The sequence below is a fragment of the Moschus berezovskii genome, chromosome 21 (assembly GCF_049115385.1).
Source record: "Moschus berezovskii isolate FMDL1 chromosome 21, NW_MosBer_1.0, whole genome shotgun sequence".
NCBI classification, from domain to species: domain Eukaryota; kingdom Metazoa; phylum Chordata; class Mammalia; order Artiodactyla; family Moschidae; genus Moschus; species Moschus berezovskii.
In genome coordinates, this window is record NC_142480.1 from 32,308,936 (window position 1) to 32,333,408 (window position 24,473).

Below are 24,473 nucleotides of genomic sequence, written 5' to 3' on the forward strand. Positions count from 1 at the left end.
GGTAAAGTAGAATGATTTTTTTTTTTTTTTAACACTGGAGTACTTGTGCTTAAGTAGTGATTTTCTGTAAATCTTTATTGATGGTCTAAGGATTCACTATGACTTATGAATTGTAAAACTGTCCTTGGAACATGTTACTCTATCTCCACTCACTGTGGTTTGTCTTATGATCCTTCCTTGCAGAAATTCTTACTGGCTATAACAGTATTCACTGGCTACATTTCACAATACAAATAAAGATATTAATCCATGATGTTATTAACTAGGTAAGAATATAGTTTAAATTTTCAAGAGATTCTAATTTTTGGAAGGATTCTGAACATGAAGCAGGAATAGAAAGACACAAAATATCAACTTCTCTTGGATATCACCTCTCATTTTTTATCTCTAATAGCACACACACTTAGGCAGCCAATGTTTATTTTTTGCATGAATTGATTATTAATGTTTTGAACTGACCTTTTGACTTAATGCACACAAGCTCCAGACTTCACTATTCTTGGAACTTCGACTCATGTTGCTAGTAAACAGAAGCTAGAATGTATAACAATGATAATTTGTACTTTAAAATCTACCTTCTGAAGGACACTAACATTCAGTTTAGATAAGGCCCTGGGAGAACCGAATTATAAAGCAGTTTTTTGATGAGTAAGAGCCAGAGTAGAAGGAATTGGTATTTTAGCACACCAGACTTGTGTACATCATTTTTTTTTTCCACATCCATCATGGCATGCGGGATCTTAGTTCCCTAACTAGGGATGGAACGCAAGCCCCCTGCGCAGTCTTAATCACTGAACCATCAAGGAGGTCCCTGGAATGTGGTTCTCACATTAGATACAACTGACTCTTGGGGCACAGAAGAAAGGCGCTCCTAACGATGCTTTTTCCCTAAACTTCTATACCACTGTGCTTCCTTCCCCCTGAATCAACCCCCACAACCATCATCTACATATTCTTTCTTTACATGTGTCAACACTTTAAGATTGGATCTAACTCTTTCCTTATCTGGTCATGGCACAATGTAGCCTCCTAAAGAAGGTTGCCTCTCCTTATGATTATCATTTGTTGCATGATTATAATTTAATTCTTACATCAACTATACTGACGATCTCCCTAATACCTTACTACCAACCTACATCTATAATTTTGTGTATAAATATGTGCATTGTGAGCATCTGATATCATGATTTCTTATCCCAGGTGTTTAGTTCTAAGCTGAACGCAGAAAAAGTAGGAAAAATTTCCCCTTTTCCTCACTTCTGTTCCAAAAGCAAGATGAGGATATTCAATCCTACAACATTTATTGTTAAGAAAAACATTCATTTATATCTATTGGAAGCTACCATGTAATATTAAACATTTTAAAAAGTTATACTTATTACATACAAGTTATTTCTTCCAGACCTTTGCTAAATACAGACATACAGCACCCCTTTACAGTTATAGGAGACACTGCTGCTGCTGCTAAGTCGCTTCAGTCGTGTCCGACTCCATGCGACCCCATGACAGCAGCCCAACAGGCTCTGCTGTCCTAGGATTCTCCAGGCAAGAACACTGGAGTGGGTTGCCACTTCCTTCTCCAATGCATGAAAGTGAAAGTGAAAGTGAAGTCACTCAGTTGTGTCCGACTCTTCACGACCCTGTGGACTGCAGCCTACCAGGCTCCTCCCTCCATGGGATTTTCCAGGCAAGAGTACTGGAGTGGGGTGCCATCGCCTTCTCCAATAGGAGACATTGACATTTTACAAATGGAGAAATTGAGGCACAGGAGAACTGAAGAACTTTATAGGGTTGACAATTTGCCAATAGTCCAACAGTAACATATTTATTTGTGTTACTCCAAGGTTAAGATGAAACTCCAATACTTTGGCCACCTCACGCGATGAGTTGACTCACTAGAGAAGAGTCTGATGCTAGGAGGGATTGGGGGTAGGAGGAGACGGGGACGACAGAGAATGAGATGGCTGGATGGCATCACCGACTCTGTGGACATGAGTTTGAGTGAACTCAGGGAGTTGGTGATGGACAGGGAGGCCTGGCGTGCTGTGATTCATGGGGTCGCGGAGAGTCGGACACGACTGAGCAACTGAACTGAACTGAACTGATAGACATTATTTTTTACCACATACAAAAATTAACTCAAAACAGAATATAGACTTAAATGTAAAATCTAAAACTTCTAGATGAAAATAAAATAACAGAGTTCTAGTAATATATTCTCTAATTTCTAGAACAGCATATTTAACTTTTCTTTTTCAACTTTTATCTAATTTCAGCCTACAGAAACAGTGTGGAAATGCCTTAATAGATCATAAAGAATTATCATGCATTATACTCCTACACCCGCTATTTCTCTGGAATTTTAACTAACCTACAATCCTTGTTTGTTTTTCTGGCCATAAGCTCTACAAATAACAGTCAATCTTTGACTTTACTTATTGACATTCACATGTTTGCACTGACCTTAGAGTCTTTTTGAGGGATACCAGTCTAGATGTACAGAAACTGCAAAACTGAACTCAAAGTCTCTGGGATCTCTGGATAAAAGGGCTGTAGAACCACACCTCTCTTCTTGAAAATGTGCACCAGTTTCTAAACCCCTTCCTGAGTTTTTCACAAGTGATGAAGCACAAAGCTGATCATTACAAAATCAAGAAGTGGAAAATGATATTTTATTTTCCAAGGGCCTATAAAGCAGAATCCTAAACGTACTAGTTTTATTCCTATTGCAGCAAAAAAAAAAAAAAAACACATCGAAACCAGCCTACATTGTTTCATTTATGTTAGCATGGCATGGATTCATTACTATTGCAATATTAATACTCTTTCACAGTATACACTGAAAGTTAAAGTGAAGTTGCTTGGTCGTGTCCGACTCTTTGTGACCCCATGGACTGTAGCCCACCAGGCTCCTCCCTCCATGGGATTCTCCAGGCAAGAGTACTAGAGTGGGTTGCCATTTCCTTCTCCAGGGGATCTCCCTGACCCAGGGATCAAACCCGGGTCTCCCACATTACAGGCAGATGCTTTAACCTCTGAGCCAATGATACTCTTAACTTTTGGAAGAGTGAAAGTGTTAGTCACTCAGTAATGTCCTACTCTTTGCAACCCTTTGGACTGTAGCCTGCCAGGCCCCTCTGTCTATGGATTTCTCCAGGCAAGAATACTGGAGTGGGTAGCCATTCCCTTCTCTAGGGGATCTTCCCAACTCAGGGACTGAACCTGCGTCTCCTGCATTGCAGGCAGAATATTCTTAACCATCTGAACCATGGCTGACTACAAGAAGCTTTTGGAACTTCCCTAAAATTGGTATAACAGATATATGATTTTAAATTCTATACAGTAAACTTATTTTACTTATATTAACATTTTAAGATCAGAGTAATCCAATGATTACAGAAATTTTTGAAGTAGAAAAAAATTTTTCAAACAAATGGGAAAAATATATAAAATGTTTCAATTCAAACCTGTATTATTTTTCTAAGCATGCTTTCTTTAGGAAAGGAACAAATAATAAAAATATGAAGAGTGCCCACAGCATTCATACTTTTAATAATTTACTTTGATTTAAAGAATTAATACTGGCATTGTGGTAACAAATGTCACATTGTATTGCATACACATACCTTGCTTTGTCAAAGATAGACAATAAGACTATTGTCTAATATTGACTATCTTTTTTTAAAAGATAGACAATAAGACTAAACTATAAAACTAACTTGGTATAATGAAAAAACAAAGGAAGAGAATAACATCAATTAATAAAACTTTCACAGTATTGCACTAAATTTGTGACTTAAAAATCTCAAAGGTTTACATTATAACACCCAAATTTCTGGACCAGACATTACAGATAGAGGATGACAAAGAGTAATCTAAGCTTCTGTACAATAATCCAGAATTTCTATTCATCTATAGCAATCTTAAAGTAATTTGCTGTAGGGGCAAAACTCAGCTTAAAACTCTTAAAATTAATAATAAAACTGATTGAAAAAATGGCTTAAAAGAAAAAAGTCCTTATAATTTAATCAGAATGACAGCAAACGTGGCAAATAGTTGTAAACATAAAAAAGTGAATTTTCAATTGTTCTTTAGTACATGAGACATTCAAGAGATTTTTATAACTGATGATTAACATAATTGGCAAGTTCCAATTTCTCTGTTTGCAAACAAGCAGCTTGCATTTTCAATTAGAGATGTTGGTAGAGAAATAACAGTTTTGACTGTGAAAATCTGCTAATGAAAGCTGCTACTTCATGCTCAATGCATAGAAATTGCATAACTACTGCAGTGAATTGATATTCTTATACCATAGAACTTCACAAAGATATGAAAGAATGTAATTCATAGCTTAGTACTTCTCAAGCAACTAGTGCTGAATGAAAAAGCAGCTGATCAAGATCAAAGAAATGTCATGAGTGAATATATACAAAGAATGCAAAACTAGGTGCTTTCATGATAAAAATTTCAAGTACATGTACATAAGATTTCTCCTCCTAGATAAATATAATTAATAACCAAACCAGTGGTAATGTATTAAAAAGCAGCCCTATACCAGATCAAAAATAGACATAAACTATTAAATGATAAATGGAAATGTTAACACAAAATTTTGGTTAGGGTGAAAGTACATATCTATGAAAGTGTTAAAAAATTATCTACAGAAATTAGCTGCCATAACACTGGTTCTAGTATTAACACTTGTACTTAGTATGTTGTTGGTGTTTAGTTGCTAAATTGTATGCAACTCTTTGCAACCCCATGAATGGTAGCTCACTAGGCTCCTCTGTCCATGGTATTTCCCAGGTAAGAATACTGGAGTGGGTTGCCATTTCCTTCTCCAGGGGGTCTTCCTGACCCAGAGATTGAACCTGCATCTCCTTACCTTCTGAGCCACCAGGGACGTATAGTTAGGGATATGTAACTATTAATATACAACAATACACAACTATCTCCTCAGTTCAGTTCAGTTCAGTTCAGTCGCTCAGTCGTGTCCGACTCTCCGCGACCCCATGAATCACAGCACGCCAGGCCTCCCTGTCCATCACCAACTCCCGGAGTACACTCAAACTCATGTCCACAGAGTCGGTGATGCCATCCAGCCATCTCATTCTCCGTCGTCCCCTTCTCCTCCCGCCCCCAAACTTTCCCAGCATCAGAGTCTTTTCCAGTGAGTCAACTCGTCTCATGAGGTGGCCAAAGTATTGGAGTTTCAGCTTTAGCATCAGTCCCTCCAATGAACATCCAGGAATGATCTCCTTTAGAATGGACTGGTTGGATCTCCTTGCAGTATAAGGGACTCTCAAGAGTCTTCTCCAACACCACAGTTCAAAAGCATCGATTCTTCGGCGATCAGCTTTCTTCACAGTCCAACTCTCACATCCATACATGACCACGGGAAAAACCATTGCCTTGACTAGACGGACCTTGGTCGGCAAAGTAATGTCTCTGCTTTTTAATATACTATCAAGGTTGGTCATAACTTTCCTTCCAAGGAGCAAGCGTCTTTTAATTTCATGGCTGCAATCAGCATCTGCAGTGATTTTGGAGCCCAAAAAAACAAAGTCTGACACTGTTTCCACTGTTTTTCCATCTATTTCCCATGAAGTGATGGGACCAGATGCCATGATCTTTGTTTTCTGAATGTTGAGCTTCAAGCCAACCTTTTCACTCTCCTCTTTCACTTTCATCAAGAGGCTTTTGAGTTCCTCTTCACTTTCTGCCATAAGGGTAGTGTCATCTGCATATCTGAGGTTATTGATATTTCTCCCAGCTATCTTGATTCCAGCTTGTGCTTCTTCCAGCCCAGTGTTCCTCATGATGTACTCTGCATATAAGTTAAATAAGCAAGGTGACAATATACAACCTTGACGCACTCCTTTTCCTATTTGGAACCAGTCTGTTGTTCCATGACCGGTTCTAACTGTTGCTTCCTGACCTGCATACAGGTTTCTCAAGAGGCAGGTCAGGTGGTCTGGGATTCCCATCTCTTTCAGAATGTTCCACAGTTGATTGTGATCCACACAGTCAAAGGCTTTGGCATAGTCAATGAAGCAGAAATAGATGTTTTTCTGAAACTCTCTTGCTTTCTCCATGATCCAGCGGATGTTGGCAATTTGATCTCTGGTGCCTCTGCCTTTTCTAAAACCTGCTTGAACATCTGGGAGTTCACGGTTTACATACTGCTGAAGCCTGGCTTGGAGAATTTTGAGCATGACTTTACTAGCGTGTGAGATGAGTGCAATTGTGCGGTAGTTTGAGCATTCTTTGGCATTGCCTTTCTTTGGGATTGGAATGAAGACTGACCTTTTCCAGTCCTGTGGCCACTGCTGAGTTTTCCAAATCTGCTGGCATATTGAGTGCAGCACTTTCACAGCATCATCTTTCAAGACTTGAAATAGCTCAACTGGAATTCCATCACCACCACTAGCTTTGTTAGTAGTGATGCTTTCTAAGGCCCACTTAACTTCACATTCCAAGATGTCTGGCTCTAGGTCAGTGATCACATTATCGTGACTATCTTGGTCGTGAAGATCTTTTTTGTACAGTTCTTCTGTGTATTCCTGCCACCTCTTCTTAATATCTTCTGCTTCTGTTAGGTCCATACCATTTCTGTCCTTTATCGAGCCCATCTTTCCAGGATAATATTAACTTTATTTTTCTGTATATCAATAGCAGTTAATATCTTAGTTATAATATCATCATCATCAAAATAGTTAATAACATAGGTTGAATAATTTATAATAAAATAACAAGATATAAAAACTACTATCATCCCTAATCAAAATCTGGGTAAACTGAGACACAGAGATATTTAGCAAGTTGATCAGTGTCCTAGAACTAATAAATAATAGACCCAAAATATAAATTTGGTAGTTTGGAACTATGAATGACCTAATACAAATGATTTAGCACAAAACCCCATTATTTGAAATAGCAGCTGCAGCAAGGCAAAGAATATACAAATGGTTCTTTTTGTTTCCCTCTTAGTCAGGGACTTTTTCAGCCAACCATAACCTTATGTGGCAAAGTAAAAGAAAAGAAAAGAAATAATGAGGACAGACTTTGCTTAAAATCACATATGATTGAGTACAGATTTCTGCTTTCAAGTATGGTTAATAAAGAAATATTTTGCTTCAGACCAACATTATCAGCTAGAAAATGTAAAAACTAATGAAACAAAAAGAAATATCTGACAGGAAATCAGAAATGAGAGATAAAAATCAAAGAGAGAAAGCAACTACAAACAGGTTAACTGATATTCTGCTCACCATCCTTCCCCTTTGCATATTATAATTCTTTGTACAAAGCAATAGACTGAAATCCACATTTAGCATGTATGCAGAAAACCAGATGTACCAACAATCTTGCAAAAATAGACTTATAGTTGACCTTTAAGAGTAAAAACCAAATCTAGTGAACAATAGAGTAATAGCTTTATAATGCTGAAATGAAATCATTGCAAGTATAGACTTATATAGCCAGTAAAAATATTCTTCAAAAGTGAAAACTAAAAAAAAATACTTGCAGATGATTAAAAACCAAGAAGATTCACTACCAGAAACCTGATATTACACAAATACTAAATCAACATCTTTACACAGAAGAGCAATGGTCCCAAAGTACAGAAATGCAGCAAGTGAACAGAGCAAAGAAAACAATACTATAAATAACAAATACAACAATGTTTAAAATATATGCATAATTTAATCCATATATGTTTTAAATATACGCATGTTGTTTTTGTTTAGTCACTAAGTTGTGTCTGACTCTGAAACCCGATGGACTGTAGCCCACCAGGCTCCTTTGTCCATGGGATTTCCCAGGCAAGAATACTGGAGTGGGTTGCCATTTCCTTCTCCAGGTTATCTGAATCTACGTCTCCTGCATTGGCAGGAGGATTCTTTACCACTGAACCACGAAGGAAGTCCTAAAATGTTTCAAGGCCATCTGATAAATGGTATCATTACATTATTATAAGTTAAGGATGCATATTATAATATATGGGTTCACTACCACTGTATGCACTATGCAAGAATACCATTAGCAAGATCTTTTACACTCTAGATGTGAACAGAGTATCCTACCTCAGACTTAGCTTCAAAGACTGATAGATGACAGAAGATTAACAATACCAATGGGGTAGCATCAGCAGTGTCTCTTCAGTGGGAATTTTTACAAAACGTAGGCTAAATGTTTAGGTAAAACTTGTAGAGTGAGTTAGAAAATATCAAAACCTGTAGGTCACCGGATCAAGTTGGCAAAGTAAAGACACAGATCTCACCTTCCTGCCTGAACACATCAAAAATACATCTATATGTGGAACAAGTCTCACTGAACACAAACTTGCAGAAGGACCCCTGCACAACCAAGGCTATAAGATGCACACCCATCTTGGTAAGGGAAGAAAGATATCAGGGACAGTCCCTTGAGGGGGAACTCAGAGGAAAAGGGAGATTACAGGGATGATCACCTCCCTGGGAATTGAGCAATTCAATCCAATGACTGCACATTGCAATCATTGAGTTCTCCTTAGGAGAGACATAGCACTCCCCTTGCCTGGTTGGAGGATCACTGGGACTAATAGAAAGAGAAGCCTAGACTCTACTTGTGAGGAGTATACACACAGACTTGCTCCCAAGGCAAGGTGGACAGAGACCTCCTCTAGTGGTTGCAGGGCTTCCTATGACTGCCTCCTGATCTGTGCCCCAGTCCAAGCCGAGCAATGCTCTAGACCTACTCAGTCTGCGTCACAGTGAAGCTCTGGATGTGGGGCAGTTAAGACTGGAGAAAACACCTGACTGTGAGACACAGAGGAGATCCAATTCCAAGGCAGATCTGGTAGGCGAGTCAGCAGCCATCACTGGCCCTTTTGTAAGGAGCTCTGTCAGCTGGCTCAGAGGTTAAAGCAGACGCGGGAGACCCGGGTTCGATCCCTGGGTCAGGAAGATCCCCGGGAGAAGGAAATGGCAACCCACTCCAGTATTCTTGCCTGGAGAATCCCATGGAGGGAGGAGCCTGGTAGGCTACAGTCCATGGGGTCGCAAAGAGTCGGACACGACTGAGCTACTTCACATGTCACCCTGTAGAAAGAAAATCAGACATGACTTTCTAAAGAGAAGCCGTTTTGGGCCTATGCCATTTTGAGATCTAAACCTGGCAAGAGAGCTTGCCTTTGAATAGGTTTCAATAATGAATGATCTTAAGGGAACCAAAAAATAAATAAATAAAAGGATAAACAAATTACCACTGTCAGGAAAGAGAAATAACAATAGCAAAGATAAAAATATCATTTATAAAAACTCCCAGATCTCTTTCAGTGGTAAAGATTAGCCTGAAGTACTCAATCAACAGATCAATGAGAACCTAAAGGATTACGTTAACCTTTTCTGACCCTTGTGACTTCAGTCAACTAAAGTTTAGACTGTCAACCACCCAAGCAACTTCATGAATACAATCTTAGATTAAAATTTCCCAGATTGGGCTGTTTGGAGAGAAATTGCCTTGGGAAAGATGCTCAGTGTTCTCCTTATTTACTGTAAGTAATAAATTCTTCCTTCTCTCAGTCTTTGGCTTGGTTGTGTCTCTTGGCTTGAAATCACCAAGAAACAAATGCATTTTTCAGGTAACAGATCCTCAGAAGCAGCCCAGATTTCTGATACTGGCCACTCCACCCAAGTCATGGCCACATTCCAAGAGGCCACATGGGCACCACCACCTGTACTGCAGCGATCTCGCACCAGGACGGGGTCAGCAGAGGCTGGAGGTAGTTCTCTGAAGAACAAAAGGGACTTACAAGAGGTTGCCTCTGTGCAGAGGTGTGGATGCCTGCACGTTCAGTTCATCAGAACTGTCTGCAGGGGACACAAGACAAGAGCCCACACTAACCTCACTTGCATCAGCAATCCCCCTCTTTCTAACAAAGATCCTTGTGTGGGAAAAAAAAGAAAACACACACTTAAAGGAACAGAGCCAGCTTGGGTCTGATCCTCAGGGTTTCTGCTCGAGCAACTTTGGGTCAGACCCCACTCCCCATAGGGCAGTGATGGCCCCTGAGCAGTCCAGCCTCACACCAAACATCAGCTCTAGCACTTCCATCTCCAGTTCTATCCCCTACCAAGGTGAGAGCTGCCAGCACACTCTCAGGAAAGAAGCAAATTGTACCCACATCAAATCTAGTTTTTCCTCCAAAGGCTTTAGGGACACTACATAAGGACACTCCCACATAAGATCACCCTTTTGAGATCACAAGAGGTCAATGTTTCACCCAAATTCATAAAAGCAGAGAAAGTAAAGCAAAATGAAAAGGCAGAGGAATGACTTTCAATTGAAAGCAAGAGAAAATCCCGAAAAATTAATGAAACAGAAATAAACAGGTTACCAGATAAAGAATTCAAAGTATTGGTTAAAAAAAATAACTGAATTGGGAAAAAGAACTGATGTACACAATAAACACATTAATAAGCAAATAGAAAAAATATTTTAAAAGAACCAATCAGAAATGAATAATTCAACACTGGAAATAAAAAACGTAATACAAGGAATGAAGAGTACATTAAGTGAAATAGGAGAATGCAGTAAGTGACTGGAAGATAGAATAATGGAAATGTCCCATCAGAACATTTTCTTTTCTTTTCAAAAATACAAGCAAATTAAAAAAAAAAAACAGTCTAAGACATCTCTCAGATAAGAGTAAGCATGAATAACATTCATGTATAGGGGTCCTAAAACAAGAAGAGAGAGAGAGAAGGGAATTGAAAACATGAGGAAACTATGGCTGAACTTCCAAAACCTGAAGGAAGAAATGGATATCCAGATACACAAGCACAGAGTACAAAACAAGATGAACCCAAAGAAACCCACACCAAGACATACAGTTAAAATGACAAAGGTTAAAGACAGAGAATTTTACAGGTGGAAAGAGAAACAAAAAGTCATATACAAGGGGACCCCTATAAGGTTGGGCTAGCCTGGTGGCTCAGCAGTAAAGAATTCACCTGCAGTGTAGGAGACTCAGGAGACATGGGTTCAATCTCTGGGTCAGGAAGATCCCCTGAAGGAGAGCATGGCAACCCACTACAATATTCTTGCCAGAAAAATCCCATGGACAGATGAACCCAGTGGGGTACAATCCACAGGGCCAAAGACTAAGACACAATTGAAGCAATTGAGCATGCATGCACATTATAAGGTTACCAACTGATTTCTCTGCAGAAACTTTACAGATCAGAAGGGAGTGGCAGTATCTATTTAAAGTCCTGGAAGGAAAAAATATGCAACCTAGGACACTCAGCAAAATTGTCAATTAGAGTAAGAGGAGACATAAACAGTTCATCAGACAAGCAAAAACTAAAAGAACTCAGCAATAATACACCTACTCTGAAAGAAATAGTGAAGGCACTTTGCTAAATGGAAAAGAATCAATAATGTATAGGAAAGGGAAAATCCCAATAGGAAAGTCTATAATAGAGATTGAAGGTCATTTAAATAATCCATCATAAAGACTTAAAGAAAACTGTAAAACTAACTACTAACTAAAATAAACAGTAAAAGGATAACCATGAAGATGTAAAATATTACATCAAAAGCACAGAATCTGGGGGAATAAAATTTTTAAAAATATAATATTTTAGAATGTATTTGAACTTAAATGACCAGTTTAAAACAAGTAGATATATTATAGGGGAACATACATGAACCCCAAAGTATCTCCTAATCAACGACCTTTAATAAATTCACAAAAACTAAAAAAGAAAAAAGGCTCACAAGCATACTTTTACACAATCTAACCACAGAAGAAACAAAAAACAAGAAATGAACAGGAAAGACATACATAAACAACTAGAAAACAAGTAATAAAGTGGTAATAAGTAAATAATTACCAATTATTAAATATCAATGGTCATTGACTATGCCAAAGCCTCAAAGCCTTTGACTGTGTGGATCACAATAAACTATGGAACATTCTGAAAGAGATGGGAATCCCAGACCACCTGACCTGCCTCTTGAGAAACCTGTATGCAGGTCAGGAAGCAACAGTTAGAACTGGACATGGAACAACAGACTGGTTCCAAATAGGAAAAGGTGTACGTCAAGGTTGTATATTGTCACCTTGCTTATTTAACTTATATGCAGAGTACATCATGAGGAACGCTGGGCTGGAAGAAGCACAAGCTGGAATCAAGATTGCTGGGAGAAATATCAATAACCTCAGATATGCAGATGACACTACCCTTATGGCAGAAACTGAAGAGGAACTCAAAAGCCTCTTGATGAAAGTGAAAGAGGAGAGTGAAAAGGTTGGCTTGAAGCTCAACATTCAGAAAACAAAGATCATGGCATGTGGTCCCATCCCTTCATGGGAAATAGATGAAAAAAACAGTGGAAACAGTGTCAGACTTTGTGCCCTTTAGACATTACTTTGCCAACCAAGGTCCGTCTAGTCAAGGCTATGGTTTTTCCCGTGGTCATGTATGGATGTGAGAGTTGGACTGTGAAGAAGGCTGATCGCCGAAGAATCGATGCTTTTGAACTGTGGTGTTGGAGAAGACTCTTGAGAGTCCCTTGGACTGCAAGGAGATCCAATCGGTCCATTCTAAGGGAGATCAATCTTGGATATTCATTGGAGGGACTGATGCTAAAGCTGAAACTGCAATACTTTGGCCACCTCATGCGATGAGTTGACTCACTGGAAAAGACTCTGATGCTGGGAAAGGTTGGGGGCGGGAGGAGAAGGGGACGACCGAGAATGAGATGGCTGGATGGCATCACCGACTCTGTAGACATGAGTTTGAGTGTACTCCGGGAGTTGGTGGTGGACAGGGAGGCCTGGCGTGCTGTGATTCATGGGGTCGCGGAGAGTCGGACACGACTGAGCGACTGAACTGAACTGAAATATCAATGGACAAAATGTTCCAATCAAAGAGCATGGAAGGGTGGGAGTTTGGATTAAAAAAAAAAAACAACTTCTATATGCTTCTTATAAGAGACTTCCTTCAGTGCTAAAGACACACAAAGACTAAAAATGAGAGGACACTCACTTGACAATCCATGAAAAGGGAAACATGAAAGTAGGGTTAACAGTCATATAAGGCAAAATAGACTTCAAAGTAAAGAAAAAGAAGGGCATTATACAATGATAGAGAGCTCAATATATGAGGAGGATATTATGTTGTTAATATATACATATAGTATATTGGATGTACACAATATAGGAGCACCTAAAAAAGTGAATATTAACAAACAGAAAGGGAGAAATTGACCATAATAGTAGGGAGTTCTAATAGCCCACTTACATTAATGGACAGATCATCCAGACAGAAAATCAATAATGCAAAAGCAGTTTTAAATGATACAACAGAACAGTTGGACATTCCTATTTTCCAAATAGGAAAAGGGGTACATCAAGGCTGTATATTGTCACCCTGCTTATTTAACTTATATGCAGAGTACATAATAAGAAACACTGGGCTGGATGAAGCACAAGCTGAAATCAAGATTGCCGGGAGAAATATCAATAATCTCAGGTATGCAGATGACACCACCCTTATGGCAGAAAGTGAGGAAGTACTAAAGAGCCTCTTGAAGAAAGTGAAAGAGGAGAGTGAAAAAGTTGGCTTAAAGTTCAACATTCAGAAAACTAACATCGTGGCATCTGGTCTCATCACTTTGTGGCAAATAGATGGGGAAATAGTGGAAACATTGGCTGACTTTATTTTGGGGGGCTCCAAAATCACTGCCGATGGTGACTGAAGCCATGAAATTAAAAGATGCTTACTCCTTGGAAGAAATGCTATGACCAACCTAGACAGCATATTGAGGAGCAGAGACATTACTTTGCCAACAAAGGTCCGTCTAGTCAAGGCTATGGTTTTTCCAGTAGTCATGTATGGATGTGAGTGTTGGACTGTAAAGAATGCTGAGCACCAAAGAATTGATGCTTTTGAATTGTGGTGTTGGAGAAGACTCTTGAGAATCCCTTGGACATCAAGGAGATCCAACCAGTCCATCCTAAAGGAAAGCAGTCCTGAATATTTATTGGAAGGACTGATGATGAAGCAGAAACTCCAATACTTTGGCCACCTAACGCAAAGAAGTGACTCATTTGAAAAGACCCTGATGCAGGGAAAGATTGAAGGTGGGAGGAAAAGGGGATGACAGAGGATGAGATGGTGGATAGCATCACCAACTCAATCTTCATGAGTTTGAGTAAACGCCGGGAGTTGGTGATGGACAGACGGGGAGGTCTAACATGCTGCAGTCCATGTGGTCACAAACATTTGGACACGACTGAGTGACTGAACCGAACTGAACTGAAACTATAAAAGTACTGAATCACTATGTGAAGTGAAGTGAAAGTCACTCAGTTGTGTCCTACTCTCTGTGACCCCATCGACTATACAGTCCGTGGAATTCTCCAGGCCAGAATACTGGAGTGAGTAGCTGTTCCCTTCTCCACGGCATCTTTCCAACCTAGTTATCAAACCCAGGCCTCCCACATTGCAGCCAGATTCCTTACCAGCTGAGCCACAAGGGAAGCCCAAGAATACTGGAGTGAGTCACCTATCCCTTCTCCAGCAGATCTTCCCAACCCAGAAATTGAACAGAGGTCTGTGGCATTGCAGGAAGATTCTGTGCTATCAGGGAAGCCTATTGAATCACCATGAATCACATTGAATCACCATACTAGACCTAAAACTAGTATTGTAAATCAATTATACTTGAAAGAAAATAAAGGAAACATCAATTTCTATAGTGCTTACTAAAATCACACTTTTAGTGTAAGAAATGATAAAAATGTAAGGATAAAAAATGTACATTGTAAGTACAGTAAAGAAGGTAATTTTTTTTTTCCAATTTTATTTATTTATTTTTTTCAAGTTGAACAGACTAAATTTCTTTAAACAAACTTACTTATACTCCAGAGTCCTTTAAAAACGTAATAGCATTTATACATTGAAGGTATTTGATTTTCTTGTAACTAGCACTTCAAATGCAACAAGCATTTGAAGCAACAAGCATTTGACCCAACAAGTAAAACTTTCTACAGTTCATAACTTTTATAAATAAAATAAATGTACAGTGAATAAGTTCTCTGAAATATTTCAATATTTCTGCAGGTTTAGTAACATCGTAAAATACATTTCAACTAAAATTCACAAATCTAAAAACCTGTTAGGCATTTTTAGGCGTTTTAATGGAAATGAAGACCAATGTTACATCGTAATATGCCAGTTACAAATAGTACTTCAAATAGCAAATACTACAGTTTGTCCCAAACTTAAAAACTATTCATGAACTCAACACTGAACTATTGATGGCTATGAGAATTGTTTCCTAGCCTTTTTGAAAATTTCAACCCATTTACGTTTAAGGTAATTATTGATAAGTACGATCCCGTGGCCATTTTCTTTATTGCTTTGGGTTCAAGTTTATACACTCTTTCTGTGTATCCTGTCTATAGAAGATCCTTTAGCATTTGTTGGAGAGCTGGTTTGGTGATGCTGAATTCCCTCAGCTTTTGCTTGTCTGTAAAGCTTTTGATTTCTCCTTCATATTTGAATGAGATCCTTGCTGGGTATAGTAATCTGGGCTGTAGGGTATTTTCTTTCATCACTTTAAGTATGTCCTGCCACTCCCTTCTGGCCTGAAGAGTTTCTGTTGAAAGATCAGCTGTTATCCTTATGGGAATCCCCTTATGTGTTATTTGCTGCTTTTCCCTTGCTGCTTTTAATATTTGTTCTTTGTGTTTGATCTTTGTTAATTTGATTAATATGTGTCTTGGAGTATTTCGCCTTGGGTTTATCCTGTTGGGGACTCTCTGGGTTTCTTGGACTTGGGTGATTATTTCTTTCCCCATTTTAGGGAAGTTTTCAACTATTATCTCCTCAAGTATTCTCTCATGGTCTTTCTTTTTGTCTTCTTCTTCTGGGACTCCTATGATTCGAATGTTGGAGCGTTTAACATTGTCCCAGAGGACTCTAATATTGTCCTCATTTCTTTTAATTCGTTTTTCTTTTTTCCTCTCTGTTTCATTTATTTCTACAATTCTATCTTCTAGTTCATTTATCCTGTCTTCTGCCTCTGTTATTCTACTGTTTGTTCCCTCCAGAGTGTTTCTGATCTCATCTATTGCATTATTCATTGTATATTGACTCTTTTTTATTTCTTCTAAGTCCTTATTAAATCTTTCTTCCATCTTCTCAATCCTTTTCTCCAGGTTATTTATCTGTAACTCCATTTTGCTTTCAAGATTTTGAATCATTTTCACCATCAAAATTTGAAATTCTTTATCAGGTAAATTCCCTATATCTTCTTCTTTTGTTTGTGTTGGTGGGCAATTATCTTGTTCCTTTACTTGCTGGGTATTTCTCTGCCTCTTCATCTTGCTTATATTGCTTTGCTTGGGGTGGCCTTTCCCTCTTCTTGCAGTTTGTGGAGTTCTCTTTATTACGTAGTTTCTTTGCTGTGAGTGGGGTTGGACGGGTGACTTGTCCGGGTTCCCTGGTTAGGGAAGCATGTGTCGGTGTTCTGGTGGGTGGAGCTGGATTTCTTCTCTCTCCTTTAGAAGACAATGGGCTGCTTTTCTGGGAGCCTGATGTCCTCTGCCAGTATTCAGAAGTTGTTTTGTGGACTTTACTCCACGTTCAAATGTTCTTTTGATGAATTTGTGGGGGAAAAAGTGGTCTTGCCATCTTATCCCTCCGCCATCTTGTTCCTTCCTCCCCAGAACACTGGATTCTTATATTCCACTTGGTCGTGGAGTATCTCTTCCCAGCTGCTCCGGCAAGGCACAGATGCTGTACCTTACCTTGGACGAGGGGTATCTCCTCAAGGCCGTGCCTCCTGCTTTGAATGTAGATCAGCTCCTCTCGGCCCTCCCGTGCCCAAGCAGCCACCACCTCCTGAACGTGGTACAGCTCCTCTCGGCCACCGCCCTAACCCTGGGCGCGGGGTAGCTCATCTCAGCCACGATTCTGCACGTGGTCGGTTGCGCCGGAGCCGGGCGTCTCCCGCGTCTGCGCCTGTGCCGCCGGAGCCAGGTGTCTCCCGCGTCAAAAAGGTAATTTTAAAAAGGCAATTTTATTTGATAAATAGGTTAAAATTAGAAATTCAGAGGAATTTATGACCATTAGAAAATAGGAATTTAGAAATAATATATATTCAAATTATAAGAATTTAAAACTGTAAAATATGAAAAAAATCCAAATCCAAATTAGACTAAGAAATTTTAAAATTATTTTCACAATAACTGTTAGTACATGCAAACAAAACTATGAAAATATAAAGAAAAGCTGAACAATGTAATTATCAAGCTTGACCTATTCAATATACCTAAATCTGCATAATCAAAAAAAGACAATGCTCATTGTTTCAAAATGTGCATGAAAAATTACTATATAGAAGCCACAAATTAGATCTCTAAAAGCTGCAGTAGAAACTGAAATCACCAAGAATAAAACTAGATAATCTCCAAAAGAAAGGATGTCAGCAATATATTTTAAAATAATCTTGGATGAAAAAATTTTCCATTGGGAGTTATAAGACATTATGTAAAGAATAATAAAAAAGTATATATTAAAACTTACTGATTATATCAAAGTTGTTATAGCAATAATTTATAGCCTTAAAAGCACACAATAGCAAAAAATGAAAAGATGAAATAAATGATACTTCAGGAAATTAGAATAGAATGACATATTAAAGTCAAAACATAGAAAGAAGTTAACACAAAGTTGGAGTTAGTAAAGGAAAAAACTTACTGTAAACAACATCAAGTCAAAATTTTGTTTGATGAAAATATTAATACAACAAATAAACTCTTTAGAAATCTGATTTTTAAAAAGGGTGAGAGGAAGAGGAGGCACAAATTTCTAATATCAGGAATAAAAAAGAAACATAATATAGCCTATATAAAGTTGTTGCTCAGTCGTATCTAACGTTTTGTGATGCCATGGACTGCAGCACGCCAGGCTTCCCTGTCCATCACGATCTCCGAAAGTTTGCTGTAACTCATGTCGATTGATTCGGTGATGCCATCCAACCATCTCATCCTGTCATCCCCTTCTCCTCCCACCTTCAATCTTTCCCAGCAACAGGGTCTTTTCTAATGAGTTGGCTCTTTGCATCAGGTGGCCAAACTATTAAAGCTTCAGCTTCAGTCCTTCAAATGAATATTTAGGATTGATTTCCTTTAGGATTGACTGGTTTAATCTCCCTGAAGTCCAAGGGACTCTCAAGAGTCTTCTCCAGCACCACAGTTCAAAGGGATCGATTTTTCAGCACTCAGCCTTCTTTATGGTCCAGCTCTCATATCCATACATGATACTGGAAAAATCATAGCACTAACTAGACATTTGTTGGCAAATTAATAACTCTACTTTTATGCTGTCTAGGTTTGTCATAGCTTTTCTTCCAAGGAGCAAGCGTCTTTTAATTTCATGGCTGCAGTCACCATCTGCAGTAATCTTGGAGCCCAATAAAATAAAGTTTGACATTATTTCCCCATCTATTTGTTATGAAGTGATGGGACTGGATGCCAAGACATTTGTTTTTTGAATTTTTTAATTAATTTATTTTAATTGGAGGCTAATTACTTTACAATACTGTGGTGGTTTTGCCATACACAGACATGAATCAGCCAGAGGTGTACAAGTTACCAACCCCCATCCTGAACCCCCTCCCACCTTCCTACGCACTCCATCACTCTGGGTTATCCCAGAACACCGGCTTTGATTGCCCTGCTTCTTGCATGAAACTTGCACTGGTCATCTATTTTACATATGGCAATATACATGTTTCAATGCTATTCTCTCAAATCATCCCAACCTTGCCTTCTCCCACAGAGTCCAAAAGTCTGTTCTTTATATCCGTGTCTCTTTTCTTGTCTTGCATATAGGGTCGTCATTACCATCTTTCTAAATTCCATATATATGCGTTAATATACTGTATTGATGTTTCTGACTTACTTCACTCTTTATAATAGGCTCCAGTTTCATCCACCTCATTAGGACTGACTCGAATGTGTTCTTTCTTATAGCTGACTAATATTCCATTGTGTATAAGCCAGCTTTTTCACTCTCCTGTTTCATCTTCATCAAGAGGCTCTTTATTTCCTCTTTGCTTTCTGTGGTAAGAGTGGTGTCATCTGCATATCTGAGGTTATCTGGCAATCTTGATTCGGCTTGGACTTCATGCATCCCAGCATTTCACATGATGTACTCTACATATAAGTTAAATAAGCAGAGTGACAATATACAGCCTTGATATACTCCTTTCCTAATTTGGAACCAATCTGTTTTTCCATGTGCAGTTGCTTCTTGACCTGCACACAGGTTTCTCAGGAGGCAGGGAAGGTGATCTGGTATTCCCATCTCTTTAAGAATTTTCCACAGTTTGTTGTGATCCACATAGTCAAAGGCTTTAGCACTGTCAGTGAAGCTGAAGTAGGTGTTTTTCTGGAATTCTCTTGCTTTTTCGGTGATCCAACAGATGTTGGTAATTTGGTCTCTGGTTCCTCTGCCTTTTCTAAATCCAGCTTGAACATCTGGAAGTTCTTGGTTCACATACTGTTGAATCCGAGCTTGGAGAATTGTGAGTATTACTTTGCTCAAATTAGGTTTAGAATCAAACTTCATACCCATCAGAGATGCTCAGAGCACATAAACAAAACCCCTATGTGCACCAGGACATTAAAGTTAATATGATACTAACATTTTCATAAAATTGGAAAGTGAACTAGGAAAATCTAAAATTGGTTAAAGATGCAATCTGAATAATTCTGTATTTAGTATAAAATTTCCTAAAGGTAATCAGTCCTGAATATTCATTGGAAGGACTGATGCTGAAGCTGAAATTCTAATACTTTGGCCACCTGATGCGAAGAACTGACCCAATGGAAAAGACCGTGATTCTGGGAAAGGTTGAAGGCAGGAGGAGAAGGGGACGACAGAGGATGAGATGGTTAGATGGCATCACCGACTTGATGGACATGAGTTTAAGCAAGCTCTGTGAGTGGGTAATGGACAGGGAAGCCTTGTGCACTGCAGTCCATGGGGACACAAAGAGTTAGACACAACTGAGCGACGGAACTGAACTTAGCGTAAAATTATATTTGTAAATAATTTAAAATATTCCTACAGAGTCTATCTTAGCCACAAATGTCTCTACCAAAGTCTTTTTAACCACAGATGTCTTTACCATTTCTTTTTTGAAACTATTTAAGAGGTCAGAAAAATCACATACAAATTCTCCTATAATATCAAAAAATGTGGAATATTTGCTAGTCATTTTATTAAGTGAGGATAACAATTACAAACAAAATTCACAAGGTCATTACAATAAAGAAAAATCACAGTTTAGTCACTATGGTGAATATGCAAGAAAATTATAAACCAAATTATAAACAAATTAATTCCAGTTGCATACGAAGAGGAAAATATAGTATGACTTGGTACATATTTTCCCCATGGACAAAATTTAACATTCAAGAAATAAAACAATTTGGCATGTTAATTTCATATAGGATTAAAAAAACATAATTTTAATAGATATAGAAAATGCATATGATAAAAGTCAACATATTAATATTATAAAAACTTTTAGTCAACTATAATTAAAAAGGTACTTCAACTGAAAAGAATAACTATAAAAATACATATATCAAGTTTTATATTAGGTTGGTGGAATTTGGAAAGATTTTCCATAAGTGATATGAAAATGTCCAGAATCTCCACGAACACTGTCTTGGGAAATACTAAAAACAGAGTTATAAGAATTAATCTCAAAAATATACAAGCAACTCCTGCAACTCAATCCCAGAAAAATAAACGACCCAATCAAAAAATGGGCCAAAGAACTAAACAGACATTTCTCCAAAGAAGACATACAGATGACTAACAAACACATGAAAAGATGCTCAACATCACTCATAATCAGACAAATGCAAATCAAAACCACAATGAAGTACCATTTCATGCCAGTCAGAATGGCTGCCATCCAAAAGTCTACATGCAATAAATGCTGGAGAGGGTGTGGAGAAAAGGGAACCCTCTTACACTACTGGTGGGAATGCAAACTAGTACAGCCACTATGGAGAACAGGGTGGGGATTCCTTAAAAAACTGGAAATAGAACTGCCATATGATCCAGCAATCGCACTCCTGGGCATACACACCGAGGAAACCATGATTGAAAGAGACACGTGTACCCCAGTGTTCATCACAGCACTGTTTATAATAGCCAGGACATGGAAGCAACCTAGATGTCCATCTGCAGACGAATAGATAAGAAAGCGGTAGTACACAGCATATTAAAAACTTTGTTACACAATGGAGTATTACTCAGCCATTAAAAAGAACGCATTTGAATCAGTTCTAATGAGGTGGATGAAACTGGAACCTATTATACAGAGTGAAGTAGGCCAGAAAGAAAAACACCAATACAGTATACTAACACATATATATGGAATTTAGAAAGATAGTAACGATAACCCTGTATTCAGTTCAGTTCAGTTCAGTCGCTCAGTTGTGTCCAACTCTCTGTGACCCCATGAATCACAGCATGCCAGGTTTCCCTGTCCATCACCAACTCCCGGAGTTCACTCAAACTCATGTCCACAGAGTCGGTGATGCCATCCAGCCATCTCATTCTCCGTCGTCCCCTTCTCCTCCCACCCCCAACCTTTCCCAGCATCAGAGTCTTTTCCAGTGAGTCAACTCGTCGCATGAGGTGGCCAAAGTATTGCAGTTTCAGCTTTAGCATCAGTCCTTCCAATGAACACCCAGGATTGATCTCCTTTAGAATGGACTGGTTGGCTCTCCTTGCAGTACAAGGGACTCTGAAGAGTCTTCTCCAGGATATGAGACAGCAAAAGAGACACAGATGTATAGAACAGTCTTTTGGACTCTGTGGGAGAGGGCGAGGGTGGGATGATTTGGGAGAATGGCATTGAAACATGTATATTATCATATGTGAAATGAATTGCCAGTTCAGGTTCGATGCATGATACAGGATGCTCAGGGCTGATGCACTGGGATGACCCAGAGGGATGATATGGGGAGGGAGGTGGGAGGGGGGTTCAAGATGGGGGAAAAAAAATGATATAGGAAAAAGAAAAAAAGTAGAAATTGGGAAAACTACCATCTTTCATAGGTAGCAATTTTGTACATGTAGAAAACCTTAAGTAGATTATAATTAATAAATAAATGCAAAAAGACTTCTGGACAAAAGATGAATAATGTTCATTTGTTTATGCATACAGACATACACACAAACATGAGCAACTCACTATTTCAGCCTCAAATCTGCTCTGCATTAAACAAGACATTTAACTATTCTCTGATCCTCTGGTCCTCTTGTATACACATCACTTGACAATCTGAAGAAAATTCTCTTAAGAAATACAGAAACCCATATACTCTTGCTTCATAGAACTCCAGAGGTCTCTTTTACCTTTCTACTAGTTGATTTCTAAATTTCCTTCCAGCTCCAAACATCTGTGATTTTACGATTATGATATAGTCAGATCTATACACTCTCATGTATATATGTATATATGTGAACATTCACCATTTATTTCGGGCCTCCTATAACACCCTAATACATCGTGGTCACCCTATATTCCTAGAACATGGAAGTAGCATTCCACTCCTTTCAGACTTACTGAAATATTTTATTGTTTATAAAAGTATCTGATTAAATTAGTGCTGATATTTTTTCCAATAATTTACAATATCTAATGAGGATTAATCTATCTACTCATAAGTTATTATACATAATAATTGCATACTATACTGTATTATGTGTATGTATAAATTTAAAAGATTTCTACATATTTCCCTTTTAAGATTCAATTTGTTGTTCTGTCTCATCTAATGCATATTTACTACATATCTTACTGAAATTTGACTATTTAAAAGCAATAGTGTTACACATAAATCAAGGATTTAAAATAAATATGACATTCCCTTACACAGAGGGAAAATATGTTTAAGAAGGTGAAATGGATTCATCAACCAGGATACAGGTTTTTAAGTAAAGCATGACTGAGTTGTTTAATAGAGTAAAGCCATATTTGTAGTGCCATAGAAACTCCTGGTGTTAAGAAGGATTAATGTACTTAAACGTACTATCCATTAAACTCCTGCTTTTAGGATATTTTTTCTTTCTCTTTTTTTATCACTTGGAGTAAAGGTACCATACACATCTACTGTGGGCTTTGAAAGAAATGTAGAATTATTTTCTCATTTTGCAAATGAAGCCAGAAACCATCTCCAATTGATTGTTAACAGTAAAATGCATGGTGACTCAAAGGGATGTAAACATGAACTGCATCTGAGAAGGTGTGGCCCCACTATTGCCCTTGTGACATGGGATCATTTTGAAAGGTAATGAAATCTATCACTGACAGATATCAGTACCATCAGTAAACTCACCTTGACTTTAAGAAGGTTTTATCCTTTACATGGATGGTTAGATAAAGTAAACTTTTAACTCACTATTTCAAAGTACATCTGCCTCTGAGGATGTAAGTTTCCACATCTGCAAAGTGAGGGCATTGCACCAGAAAGGCTCTCATATTTCTGCAAATTATAATTTTTTATGAGTCTAAGTATTTGTCAAGAAAAAAATACCTTTCTCAACTTTAAATTCATATTTATATGTTCAGTTCAGTTCAGTTCAGTTCAGTTCAGTCGCTCAGTCGTGTCTGACTCTCCGCGACCCCATGAATCACAGCACGCCAGGCCTCCCTGTCCATCACCAACTCCAGATATCCAATTATTTCTTTACTTCCAAGTGAATTTTAGCATAAGGCAAAATGACACAAGATGTCATCAAGCAAAACACAGTGCTTCACTTTAAAGTTATATCAAAACAGCCATTGTATGTACAGTTAATCATTTTATGTAGGATGAGAAATAATTTTATTTCCATTCTGCTACACAATGTAGAAGTCAAATGTAACATATATGTTACTGCCCAATCAGACAATATTCCTAATATTCATAAAGCCAACTGTTTTCTGCTCTAGTGGTGCAATGAATTAATTTAAATTGAGTGTACCTTAACATAAATTTTGAAATGCCTTTGCTATGTTCCTTCTATTAAAATTTGCATGTATTAAAAATTCATTAGAAACCAAGTGAGTTCCTGAAAATCCTCTTAAACCTGTTATTTTATGTAGTTTATATCCATTCACCTTGATTTATACAAATTATTGATATGTGGGTTAATGAGTCATCACATCCTATATAAGATCATATTTCCCCTTATTGTATTATTCCTTTATGATTAAAACATTACATTCTGAAAGATGAAAATATTACTGGCAATGTGGGTTTTGATGTATACATCTTATTAAGACCAGAGGATGTCAAGGCATTTTATTGTGCTGCCAAGAGAATGAAAGACATAAAAAGGCCAAATATGAGCAAACTAATAAGAAGAAATTATCCTTGTGTCCTTTTAAGAATT